General features: G+C 42.7%; 1 protein-coding gene across 5 annotated transcripts in view; it reads right to left on the reverse strand.

The window, feature by feature from the left end:
* The window catches only part of rps6kc1 (ribosomal protein S6 kinase B1), a 174,146-nt gene that overhangs the window by 101,861 nt on the left and 58,670 nt on the right, over positions 1-13,615 (reverse strand). The gene's annotated exons all lie outside the window — the stretch shown is intronic.

Here is a 13,615-nt window from a genome sequence, read left to right on the forward strand (position 1 = left end):
AATTCCCCAGCTGCCATGTTGGGATTTGAACTCACGTCTCTAGCTCATTAGTCCAGTGACATTACCACTACGCTACCGTTCCCCTCTTTTTATGGACTACAGATTTAATAATGTTGTTGAAATGGAAGAGACTAGGGAAGCTGGGATTGTGCTCCTTAGAGCAGAGAGGGTTAAGGGGAGATTTAATCGAGGTGTTCAAAATGATGATGGATTTTGATAGAGTAAAGAGAGAGAAACAGTTTCCACTGGCAAGAGGACACAGATTTAAGGTCATTGGCAAAAGAATTATGTAACTAGAAAGGATTAATTAGCAATCTTGTTGTACGAGGCCCCTTGGATCGGAGCGATCATAATATGATCGAATTCTTCATTCAGATGGCGAATGAAGTAGTTGACTCGGAGACTAGGGTCCTCAATTTAAATAAAGGAAACTACGATGGTCTGAGGAGCGAGTTGGGTAGGATTGATTGGGGAATGTCACTCAAAGGGTTGACGGTGGATGGGCAATGGCAAACATTCAAAGACCGCATGGATGAACTACAGAATTTGTTCATCCCAGTTTGGCATAAAAATAAAACAAAAAAGGTGACCCAACTGTGGCTAACAAGGGAAATTAGGGATAGCATAAGATCCAAGGAGAGGGCATATAAATTGGCCAGAAAAAGCAATAATCCTGAGGATTGGGAGCAGTTTAGGATTCAACAAAGGAGGACAAAGGGATTAATTAAGAAAGGGAAAATAGAATATGAGAGTAAGCTTGCAGAGAACATAAAAACTGACTGTAAAAGCTTTTATAGATATGTGAAGAGAAAAAGATTGGTGAAGTCAAGCGTAGGTCCCTTGCAGTCAAAAATCGGGGGAATTTATAATGGGGAACAAAGAAATGGCAGACCAACTAAATACATATTTTGGTTCTGTCTTCACAAAGGAGGACACAAATAACCTCCCAGAGATGCCAGGGAACATAGGGTCTGATGAAAGGGTGGAACTGAAAGAAATCAGTATTTGTAGGGAAATGGTGTTAGGAAAATTGATGGGACTGAAGGCCGATAAATCCCCAGGGCCTGATAATCTACATCCCAGGGTACTTAAGGAAGTGGCCCTAGAAATAGTAGATGCATTGCTGGTCATCTTCCAGAATTCGATAGACTCTGGAACGGTACCCATGGATTGGCGGGTAGCTAATGTTACCCCACTATTCAAAAAAGGTGGTAGAGAAAAGGCGGGGAATTATAGACCGGTAAGCTTGACATCGGTAGTGGGGAAAATGCTAAAGTCCATTATAAAAGATGTAATAGCAGAGCACTTGGAAAGCAGTGACTGGATTGGACAAAGTCAACATGGATTTACAAAAGGTAAATCATGCTTGACTAATCTACTGGAATTTTTTGAGGATGTAACTGGTAAAATAGATAAGGGAGAACCAGTGGATGTGATGTATTTGGACTTTCAGAAGGCTTTCGATAAGGTCCCGCATAAGAGATTAGCGTGCAAAATTAAGGCACATGGGATTGGGGGCAAGGTATTGACTTGGATAGAGAACTGGTTGGCGGACAGAAAGCAAAGAGTTGGAATAAACGGGTCGTTTTCCGAGTGGCAGGCAGTGACTAGTGGGGTACCGCAAGGATCGGTCCTAGGACCCCAGCTGTTCACAATATATATTAATGATCTGGACGAGGGAATTGGATGTAACATCTCCAAATTTGCAGACGACACAAAGCTGGGTGGGAGGGTATGCTGTGAGGAGGATGTCGTGAAACTCCAGCACGATTTGGACAGGTTGGGTGATTGGGCAGAAACATGAAACAAATGCACTATAATGTGGATAAATGTGAGGTTATCCACTTTGGTGGCAAAAACAGGAAGGCAGATTATTATTTGAATGGCAATAGATTGGGAGAAGGGGAAGTGCAAAGAGACCTGGGTGTTCTTGTACACCAGTCGCTGAAGGTAAGCATGCAGGTGCAGCAGGCAGTTAAGAAGGCAAATGGTATGTTGGCCTTCGTAGCAAGAGGGTTCGAGTACAAGAACAAGGATGTCTTGCTGCAGTTGTACAGGGCCTTGGTGAGACCACACCTTGAGTATCGTGCGCAGTTTTGGTCGCCTTACCTGAGGAAGGACGTTCTTGTCATGGAAGGAGTGCAACAAAGATTCACCAGGCTGATACCTGGGATTGCAGGAATGACGTATGAGGAGAGATTGTGTCGATTGGGCTTATACTCACTGGAGTTTAGAAGGTTGAGAGGGGATCTCATCGAAACCTGTAAAATTCTGTCAGGCCTGGACAGACTAGATGCAGGAAGGATGTTTCTGATGGCCGGGGAGTCCAGAACCAGGGGTCATCGTCTAAGGATAAAGGGTAAGTCATTTAGGACTGAAATGAGGAGGAATTTCTTCACCCAGAGAGTGGTGAGCCTGTGGAATTCTCTGCCACAGAGGGCGGTGGAGGCCAGTTCATTAAGTATATTCAAGAAAGAGTTGGATATATTTCTTAAGGCTAAAGGGATCAAGGGATATGGGGAGAAGGCAGGGACCGGGTACTGAATTTGGATGATCAGCCATGATCTCATTGAATGGCGGAGCAGGCTCGAAGAGCCAAATGGCCTACTCCTGCTCCTATCTTCTATGTTTCTATGTAACCAGAGGGGCAAAGAAGAGAAATTTTTTTATGCAACAAGTTATGATGATTTGGAATGCACTTCTTGAATGGGTAGTGGAAGAAGATTCAACAGTATCTTTCAAAAGGAAATTGGATATATACTTGAAAAGGAAAAATTTGCAGGGCTATGGGGAAAGCGCAGGGGAATGGGACTAATTGGATAGCTCTTTTAAAAGAGCCATCACAGGCACGATGGTCTCCTTCTGTCCTGCATGATTCTATGAAATACATCTTTCTGTTCCAAAGAGATTGGTTATAAACTATCACATATCTTTTTTTCTGAGCCTCCTTGTTATGCTGAAGTTGCTGATCTATTGACATGATTAAGGGAGATGATTTATTTTCTAAAGGTACATGTAATAATACATTCTATAAGGATCAGCATAGCCTTCGGCTTAAAAGTCTACTTCCTACATGATTCCCTGCATTGAAGCTCCTAGTCGCTGGTGAGTCAGGGCCAAGAGGAAATCCACTAAAAGCAAGGTTCTTTCTCATTGCGATGGAGAGAAAAATTGGTGGCAGAGTTGATCGGAGTTACCCTCAAACAGCCCCCAGCAGCTAGTTACAAAGGCACAAGAGAAAGTTAGTTTCCTGCACACCTCACCACAGAATGATGAATGGCAACAAAAAAAATGGGGTGGGAGTGGGGGGGGAAGTTGAAGGAGAAAATAACTACAGAAAAATGAGGGAAGAATTACAGTAAAATAAAAAAACTCCTCAAAATTGAACAATATTCACCTGTATCTAATTAAGGACGGTCAGAAAATGATTTAAGCTCAGCTCAAATTTATGCAGACTAATTGGTCATCAGTTACTCAAATCATGCTCATTCCTCAATATGGAAACACGCTGCTCTCAATTAGATGGGCTGTAATTATGAGTCAAGGTCTTCTGCTCCATATGCTCATTAATAGTATACAGAGAAAATGCCATTAGAAGATGCCTGCGCAGTATTCTCAACCACACTGATGCAATAGAGAGCAGTAAAATACTCTGACATTTTAGTGGTAAAACAGCAGGTTTTTTTTATTTACTTGATGTTGAGAGCATTATGAGTTGCTGAAATAGTCTGGCAAACAGGGAAGGAAGAATAGCTAAGAGTTACAGCTGGATGCATACTCAATTGAAGAGATGTGCAATTAATTTGGTCCTGCTGTACTTACTCACTGGTTAAGATAAATAAACACTGATGTTTCCTGAATTAGAAACTGCTTTGACACATCTGGAAAAGCCAGGTGCATACACCACTTAGTCATTAGCAGAGAAAAGGGCTAGACAAGGTGACTTTAAAGTAATTGGCATTCCAGATAGGAGGGCTGAGCATAGCATTTCTTTTCTACAAATGATTCCTGAAACTACAAATAATTGTATTATCTTAAAAGTCTCTGTCCCTGACCCTATTGTGCACTCGTCTGGTAAAAAAAAAAGCACTCTTCCTGGCCAGCTCTGGCAATATAATTATATACTGAACTGAACTCAAGGTCATTTTAAAAGGGTGGCTTCGCCATTTGAGAGCTTTTGAGCAGGTTTAGTTTTTCGAAAGGTCATTGACCCGAAACGTTAACTCTGTTTCTCTCTCCACAGATGCTGCCTGCCTGGCCGAGTATTTCCAGCATTTTCTGTTTTTATTTTAGTTTTTCTGAATTTGCCAGTAAGGTAGCTCGTTGCTAATCATGATATTGCACTCTCTTCTTCATTACTGCAGAAAATATTCTACAACTCAAACTTTTGCTTGTGTGGTTTTCATACTTTTAAAATTTTCAGAGTTTTTCCAATATATATTATACAGAATTACAGATTACACATTACAGAACCACCATCACAAATGGCTCTGTAATATGGTCAATTCTCTTGCTGCTGAACTTACCCCATTTATATTATAGCTGGATGCCTCAACCAGTAACTACAAGTACAAAGCTTCGCACAGGTGCAACTGGAAAGATGAACGAACAGCATTGCACATGAATGATCTGGCCAGGTTTTTCTTTGATGTCTCTGGAAGGATGGTGCACCTAAAGCTTGGTGCTGCTACCACCAACCACCTTTTATAGATTTGTCATTGGTGGCATCCAGAAATGAAAGGCAAAATCCCCTCACAATGGGAGTCTTGGAGCCTGTGAGTGCACTGGCTTTGCTGTATTTCCTTTTCTGGGCTGCTTCCAACAGCGGGTTTGCTGTCAGAGGCAGCGTGTGAAGTAAATAGGATAAGAAGCAAATTAGTAATGTTAATACAGGATTTTCATATATTTCTAGAAAGATATGTTGCTGCACTTGATACTAAAATAAAGATCACGTGGCAAAAAATAAACATTAACAGTACATCAAAGCGAAGTTGTAGCTCCACCACTAATCTCACCAAGTATAAAGCAGCTTAGGAACTTGCTCATCACTTAAGTTTGTGACTATTCACATGGCTGTGTGAGCCACTACCACTACCACCATGACAATTCTCTAAAGGAATCCCTTCAATCTGGCTTCTACTTGGCCCAAAGTCATCAAAACAACCTTTGCGATTGTGACCATAGCTGGTTATCCTCCATTCATTGTCAACCATTCCATCAATGTGGTCAGCATGGTTATCTTCATGGGGGAAGGAGTTGCTGCTTTTTGCCTACAAGACTTGTAGTGCTTTGTGCTACAGGTAGCTATATAACTTCAGTACCTTTAACTTAATCTAGATCAAGTAAGTCATCAAGAAACTACACTGTAAATTAAGTTACCTAATTACAAATTTAATTAAAAACAAGGTCATACAGGGATGGGAGTGCAGCCGATGTGCCGCAACTGCAGCATGTGGGAGTTTGTGGAGAGCATTGTGATCCCGGACAACCACATTTGCAGTAAGTCTTGAGGAACTTCAGCTCAGACTTTGAGCTGGAGTCTGAGGTGCAGATATTGCGGGGCATCAGGGATGGGGAGAGTCACCTGGACACTTAGATCCAGGAGGCAGTCACACCCCTTAGGTTAGGTAGTGGTACAGGTCTGGTTAGTGGTCAGGAACAGGAGGGTGTGACTGCAACTCAGGCAGGTAAGGGGACCCCAGGTGCAGTGCTGGAGGAGCCTCAGCCTTTGCCCTTGTCCAACAGGTATGAGGTTCTTGCTGCCTGTGTGGAGGAGGGAAAAGCCTGCAGGATAGATAAGCAAGCTGACCATGGCACCATGGTGCAAGAGGTCATTAAAGTGGGGGGAGTGAAAGGGAATATAGTTGTGGTAGGGGACAGTATAGTCAGGGGGATAGATACTGTTCTCTGCAGCCACAACAGAGTTCCAAATGTTGTGCTGCCTGCCCCGTGCCAGGGTTAAAGACATCTCCTCGCAGCTGGAGAAGAACTTGGAGTGAAGGGGGAGGATCCAGTTGTTGTGGTCCACATAGGAACCAATGACAAAGGTAGAACTAGGAATGAGGTTTTGCCGAAGGAGCTAGAATCCAAATTAAAAAGCAGAACCTCAAAAGATAATCATCTCTGGATTGTTACCAGAGCCACGCACAAATTGGCATAGGGACAAACAGATTAGAGGTTTAAATGCGTGGCTCAAAGAGTGGTGTGGGAGGAAGGGGTTTCAGTTCATGGGGCACTGGCACCAGTACTGGAGAAAGAGGGAGCTGTTCTGTTGGGATGGGCTCGCGCTGGGACCAGTGTCCTGGCGAACCAAATAACTAAGGCAGTAGACAGGGCTTTAAACTAATGAAGGGGGGGGTGGGAGGATTCAGGAAAGAGTCAATTTAAAAGCAGCGAGAGAAATGTCAAAGCTCTAGAGCAGAGTAGAGTTTTGGGTAAAAATAAGCAGAATGGGTCAGGAAGAAACAGAGTATAACAAAGGTAATAAGGCATCAGTGACTAAGGTGACATCAGGGAAAAATAGAAATAAGTCAAAGCTAAAGGCACTATATCTAAAAGCACAAAGCATTCGCAACAAAATAAATGAATTAATAGCGGATAGAACTGAGCAGGTTTGATCGAATAGCCATAACGGAGACGTGGTTACAAAGTGGCCAAGGTTGGGAACTAAATATTCCAGGATACTTAACTTTTAGAAGAGATAGGCAAAATGGAAAAGGAGGAGGTGTAGCCCTGATAATAAAGGATGGGATAAAGACAGTAGAGAGAAAGGATCTTAGCTCTGAAAATCAAGAAGTAGAATCTGTTTGGGTGAAGCTAAGAAACAGCAAGAGGCAGAAAACATTGGTGGGAGTTGTTTATAGGCCCCCAAACAGTAGTTGTAATGTAGGGCAGGGTATAAATCAGGAAATTAGAGACACATGTAACAAGGGAAATATAGTAATCATGGGGGACTTTAATCTATATATAGACTGGGCAAACCAAATTTGCAGCAATAGTGTGGAGGACGAATTCATGGAATGTATACAAGATAGTTTTCTAGATCAGTATGTTGAGGAACCAACTAGGGAACAGGTTATTTTAGATCTAGTATTGTGCAATGAGAAAGGGTTAATTAATAACCTTGTAGTAAAGGGGCCGTTAGGGAAAAGAGTCCATAATATGATAGAATTTTATGTTGAGTTTGAAAGTGAGTTAGTTAAATCCAAAACTAGGGTCTTAAATCTAAACAAAGCAAACTACGTAGGTATGAGGGGCGAATTGGTTAAGGTAGATTGGGAAACTACATTAAAAGGTAGGACAGTAGACAAGCAATGACTAGCATTTAAAGAATACATAATTTACAACAAATATACATTCCTTTAAGGCACAAAAACCCCACAGGAAAAGTGCTCCAACCGTGGCTAACAAGAGAAGTTAAAGATAGTATTAGATCAAAGGAAGAGGCTTATAATGGTGCCAAAAATAGTAAGCCTGAGGATTGGGAGGATTTTAGAATTCAGCAAAGGAGGACTAAGAAATTGATAAAGAAAGGGACAATAGAATATGAGAGCAACCTAACGAGAGACATAAAAAGACTGCAAAAGTTTTTGTGGGTATGTAAAAAGGAAAAGATGAGCAAAAGTAAATGTGGGTCCCTTACAGGCGGAGATAGGAAAAATTATAATGGGGAATAAGGAAATGGCTGAGAAATTAAACAAATACTTTGTATCTGTCTTCACGGAAGAAGATGCAAAAAACTTCCCGGAAATAGTGGTGAACCAAGGCTCTCGCGAGAATGAGGAACTGAAAAAAATTAGTATTAGTAAAAAAAAATAGTACTGGAGAAATTAATGGGACTGAAAGCCGATAAATCGCCTGGACCTGATGGCCTACCTCCTAGGGTTTTAAAAGAGGTGGCTATAGAGATAGTGGATGTATTGGTTGTCATCTTCCAATATTCCATAGATTCTAGAACGGCTCCCGCAGATTGGAAAGTAGCAAATGTAACCCCGCTATTTAAGAAAGGAGGGAGAGAGAAAACGGGGAACTACAGACCAATTAGCCTGACATCAGTAGTAGGGAAAATGCGAGAATCTATTATTAAGGACGTGGAAACAGGGCACTTAGAGAATAATAATAGATCCGTGTTGACTCTGCCCAATCCTATCAAAGGGAAATCATGTTTGACAAATCCGTTAGAGTTTTTTGAGGTGTAACTAACAGAATAGATAAGGGAGAACCAGTGGATGTGGTATATTTGAATTTTCAGAAGGCATTCGATAAGGTGCCACACAAGAGGTTATTAAACAAAATTAAGGCTCATGGGATTGGCGGTAATATACTAGCATGGATTGAGGATTAGTTAATGGACAGAAAACAGAGAGTAGGAATAAACGGGTCATTTTCGGGTTGGCAGGCTGTAACTACTGGGGTACCGCAAGGATCAGTGCTTGGGCCTCAGCTATTCACAATCTACATCAATGATTTGGATGAGGGGACCAAATGCAATATATCCAAGTTTGCTGATGATGCAAAGCTGGGTGGGAATGTAAGTTGTGAGAGGATGCAAGGAGGCTTCAAGGGGATATAGACAAGCTAAGTGAGTGGGCAAGAACACGGGAAATAGAATATAATGTGGAGATATCCACTGGTAGAAAAAATAGAAAGGAAGAGTATTTTGTAAATGGTGAGAGATTGTGAAATGTTGGTGTTCAGAGGGACCTGGGTGTTCTTGTACACGAATCACCGAAAGTTAACATGCAGGTACAGCAAACTGTTCAACCTCCGTCGCCTCCAGTCCAGATCCAAGGTCGTCCCATTCTCTGTCGTCGAATTACAGTATGCAGAGGACGCTTGCATCTGCGCTTACTTGGTGGTCGAACTCCAAAATCATCAACACCTTCACCGAAGCGTACGAGAGCATGGGCCTTACACTAAACATCCGTAAGATGTTACCAACCTGCCCCCACCACACAGTACTGCCCCCCGATAATCAAAGTCCCCGACAATGCTTTGGACAACGTGGACCACTTTTCATACCTCAGGAGCCTACTGTCAACAAGGGCAGACGTCGATGACCAAGTCCAACACCACCTTCAGTGTGCCAGTGCAGCCTTCGGTCGCCTGAGGAAGAGAGTGTTTCAAGACCAGGACCTCAAACCCGGCACTAAGCTCATGGTCTACAGAGCAGCAGTGATACCCACCCTGCTGTATGCCTCAGAGACATGGACCATGTACAGCAGGCACCTCAAAGCGCTGGAGAGGTACCACCAACGCTGCCTCCGCAAGATCCTGCAAATCCATTGGCAAGGTAGGTGCACCAATGTCAGTGTTTTTCTCAGGCCAATATCCCCAGCATCGAAGCTTTGACCACGCTCGATCAGCTCTGATGGACGGGTCACATCGTCCACATGCCCAATACGAGACTCCCAAAACAAGTGCTCTACTAGGAGCTCCAACACAGCAAGGGAGCCCCAGGTGGGCAAAGGAAATGCTTCAAGGACACCCTCAAAGCCTCCTTGAAAAAGTGCAACATCCCCACTAACACCTGGGAATCCTTGGCCCAAGACCGCACAAAGTGGAGGAGAAGCATCCAGGAAGGCGCCGATCACTTCGAGTCTCTCCGCCGGGTGCAAGCGGAAGCCAAGCGCAAGCAGTGCACGTCAACCCAAGCACCCCACCCACCCACCCTTCAACCGCCGTCTGCCCCACCTGTGACAGAGACTGTAGGTCCCGCATTGGACTCAGCAGTCACCTGAGAACTCATTTTTAATGTGGAAGCAAGTCATCCTCGGTTCAGAGGGACTGCCTAAGAAGAAGATATTCAAGACAGAGATCGATAGATTTTTGAATATTAAGGGAATCAAGGGATATGGGGATAGTACAGGAAAGTGGAGTTGAAGTGGAAGATCAGCCATGATCTTATTGAATGGCGGAGCAGGCTCGAAGGGCCAAATGGCCTACTCGTGCTCCTATTTCTTATGTTCTTATGACAGCACCTCCTAAACCCTTGACCTCTACCACCTAGAAGGACAAGGGCAGCAGGCACATGGGAACGCCATCACCTCCAAGTTCCCCACTAAGTCACACACCATCCTGACTTGGAAATTTATCGACGTTCCTTCATCATCGCTGGATCAAAATCCTGGAACTCCCTCCCTAACAGCACTGTGGGAGTACCTTCACCACACGGACTGCAGCGGTTCAAGAAGGCCACCACCACCATCTCAAGGGCAATTAGGGATGGGCAATAAATACTGGCCTTGCCAGCGATGCCCACATCCCAGGAATGAATAAAAAAAAGAACCAAATCGTGAGAAACCTCAGTATCCTGTTCGATCTCCAGAACCAGGGGTCACAGTCTAAGGATAAGGGGTAAGCCATTTAGGACAGAGGAGGAATTTCTTCACCCAGAGAGAGTGGTGAACCTGTGGAATTCTCTACCACAGAAGGCAGTTGAGGCCAATTCATTAAATATATTCCAGAAGGAGTTCGATATATTTCTTAAGGCTAAAGGGATCAAGGGATATGGGGAGAAAGCAGGGACAGGGTACTGAATTTGGATGATCAGCCATGATCTCATTGAATGGCGGAGCAGGCTCGAGGGGCCGAATGGCCTACTCCTGCTCCTATCTTCTATGTTTCTATGTTTCCAAGTCCCAAACCTCAAAACAATCCCCAACTAGGAGCATTCACTTCCACCTCCACAATATCACCTGCCTCTGCCCTTACCTTACCCCTAATGTCATAGAAATCCTTATCCACACTTTTGTTACCTCCAGACTCTACTTGCTCACTGCCCTCCCAAGATCCAGACCACACAAACTTCAGCCATTTCTAAAACTCTGCTGACCACATCCTATCCTGCATTAGGCCCCGCTCGCCCATGTTCCAGTCCTCCCTGACTTCAATTGGCTCCCTGTCCCCCAATGCAATGAATTCAAAATCGTTGTCTACATTTAGAAATCCCTCCATGGCCTTGACCCACCCATATCATGCAACTCCTCCCAATATGCATGTCCTTCACTCCTCTAATTGTGGCCTACTTCACCCATCTTGGTCCTACTCACTAACCATTTCACTCCCCCCACTCCCTCCACCACCATACTCTCAGTCACCTCTCCATTCCTTTTACTACTGTTGTTGTTTTCTCCCCAATATTCCTAATTACTTCATTTTCTTCCCAGCTCTAAGAATAATGCTCCAGATTTTTTGGCTATGTCTGGTAATCACACCTGTAAATGAATCATCACCAGTCCTCCCTCAAGTATTTTCATACTTTTAAACTTTATTTTAGCACCAGATCTAATTTGACATGGTGTTATTGCCGAAATAGGGAGTTCAGAGCAGGCTTGGTTTGTGAAACTGCCAGCAAGTCTATTAAAATTAAGCTGTAAGTCAGTAGGAGCAACTGGAAACAACATGACATCATCATTGCTAATCGTGACACTGCACGCTCTTCTGAACAATACTGTCTCTTTAAGAACTGAAAATTATGCAGGATCATTTTTACTTTATTTCCAGAACACATTTGGTAGTTAGCAAAATGTTTAATCTCACCCAAGTTGTTCTTCCAGCAGTTCAGCAACACAACAGTTAAAATACATAAGCTTTAACGAACCACTAAAGTCTTACAATTTAAAAAAAATGAAACACGCCTTGTCCTTTCAGGTAATGGGTCATTTTTTCTGCCTTGTCCTATCTTTAACCAAATTACATTTTAGGAATTCCAGATGGCTCTTTATGATGCTCATATAATAAAACTGATGACTTGGAGAAGCAACTGAGCACCATTAACATTCGCAGGGTGAATGATTATTGTGATGGACAGTTTACTTGTTAAATGTACAATAATTAGGGTTTTGGTTCATCACGGTTTCATATTTCAATATGGGTGTACCTAGGTTTTAATCATCATCATTTATGGGATGTCATTAACCAGCTAGTGATCTGCAGATTGGTCCAAATTAGCAGAAAGGACAGCAATAAAATATAAATATTACAATGATTCAGATTTATGTTACAGATGTCAACAAAAACCTAACAAAAGGCCCATAGGAAGTGATGAACATTCCATTATACTGTACACTTCAGGGTAATGGGAAAAGCAGGATCTAAAACAGTTTGCTAGATAGTAGTTGGCTTATCATGTCCCTGCCATCACTGGCAAATGCTAGCATTTAAATGAGGATAAATGTATTGGACAGATATGCTTGCTAATGCCCTTTTCTAATACTTTTCCATGACTCCAGTGACAAATCTCAGTAACCTTTTTATTGCACAATTCCTGCTACTCATAATAATCTCAAATTCATGAAGACAAGAAAATGACTAAAGAGATGTAAAGCGAGATAAAACAGTAAGTTAATATATTTCAATATACTGGATTTTTTTTTTAAATTCTGTTTCATACAAGTAACAACCAACCAAAAAAAAAATGGGAACTCAGTCCCTTAGTCACATCCAAGCTAGACATCCACGACACTGGTCTCCCAAGCTTCACCCTACTTCTCCAATCTCTGTCACCTACGCCCTATCCAGTACTGAGTCCCACTTCCTTCTTATCCGCGTCCTCCCCCACCCAGCCATCACATCCTAACATTCTGGAACTCTCTTCCCAAACCCCTCCAGCTTGCTGTATCTCACCTTACCTTCAAAGACTTTGTCAAAACCTACCTCCTCGACTCTTCCTTCAGTCATCGCCCATAGCTCCTGTCCTAACTCTTGCTTAGTGTTCATTTGCAACCCCTCCCCCACCACACTTTGCGATGTTTTGCCACAACAAAAGGTGATATGCAAGTGTAAGTTGTTGTTGAACAGTTTCATTCTTTCCATACTTATCCTATGGTAGGCAAGAGAAATATTTTTAAAATGGTGTACACAAAATGTGTAACTGTGATAAGCAAGTACTGAGATACAAGTTCTTTGTGGAAGAGGTTCCCCTTTCAATTAGAAAGATATAAGTGTGAAGAATGGATGCAGTAGGATTTGGTCTTCAGAGTTTGTGCTTTAGCTGCATACATCAGATCTCAGTTTGGCACCGGAACACACTAAAGCCAAGCACCGAGGTCCACTCCAAGAGGGTGTCTCACAACACTCCAAGCTCATACTGGCTACAGTTGAACTCCAGAACAGTATGAAACCAACATTTCAAGAGACCTCCAGTGACCTTTTAAAACTTTGAATAGATTGCTTTTAATATTAGAAGAGTACAGTCGGGTACACTGCTCCCTCTTTACTTTAAGAATAAACAGCCAGGGGAACAGAGCTTTGATGTGTGCTACAGCATACAAACACAGAACTCCACCGTCACTGTACCTAGATGCTGATCAGCCAAAAGTGATTCTGCACTAGGACGGGGATCTGCTGATTACACATCACAGCCAATGATTACTGTCAGATTACTAACTCAAGTATAACTGCAGCCTAAATTAGAACTCTAGGGGGAGTACTTCCCATCTCTGGTCATTCTTTTTTTTAAATCTAGCAGATCTCCCATGGAGTTGTTCATAATAAATCAGAGGGTACACAGTTTTATAAGGATATAAGGAGCATTATACCACATAACGTACAATATGCTATTCTGCTTTATGTAACTGTGTCTGCCTAAGGTCACAAGGTCTAATTGATGTGT

This window comes from Somniosus microcephalus, chromosome 3, assembly GCF_052327205.1.
Source record: "Somniosus microcephalus isolate GS21.2 chromosome 3, FLI_Smic_1.0, whole genome shotgun sequence".
Lineage (NCBI taxonomy): Eukaryota > Metazoa > Chordata > Chondrichthyes > Squaliformes > Somniosidae > Somniosus > Somniosus microcephalus.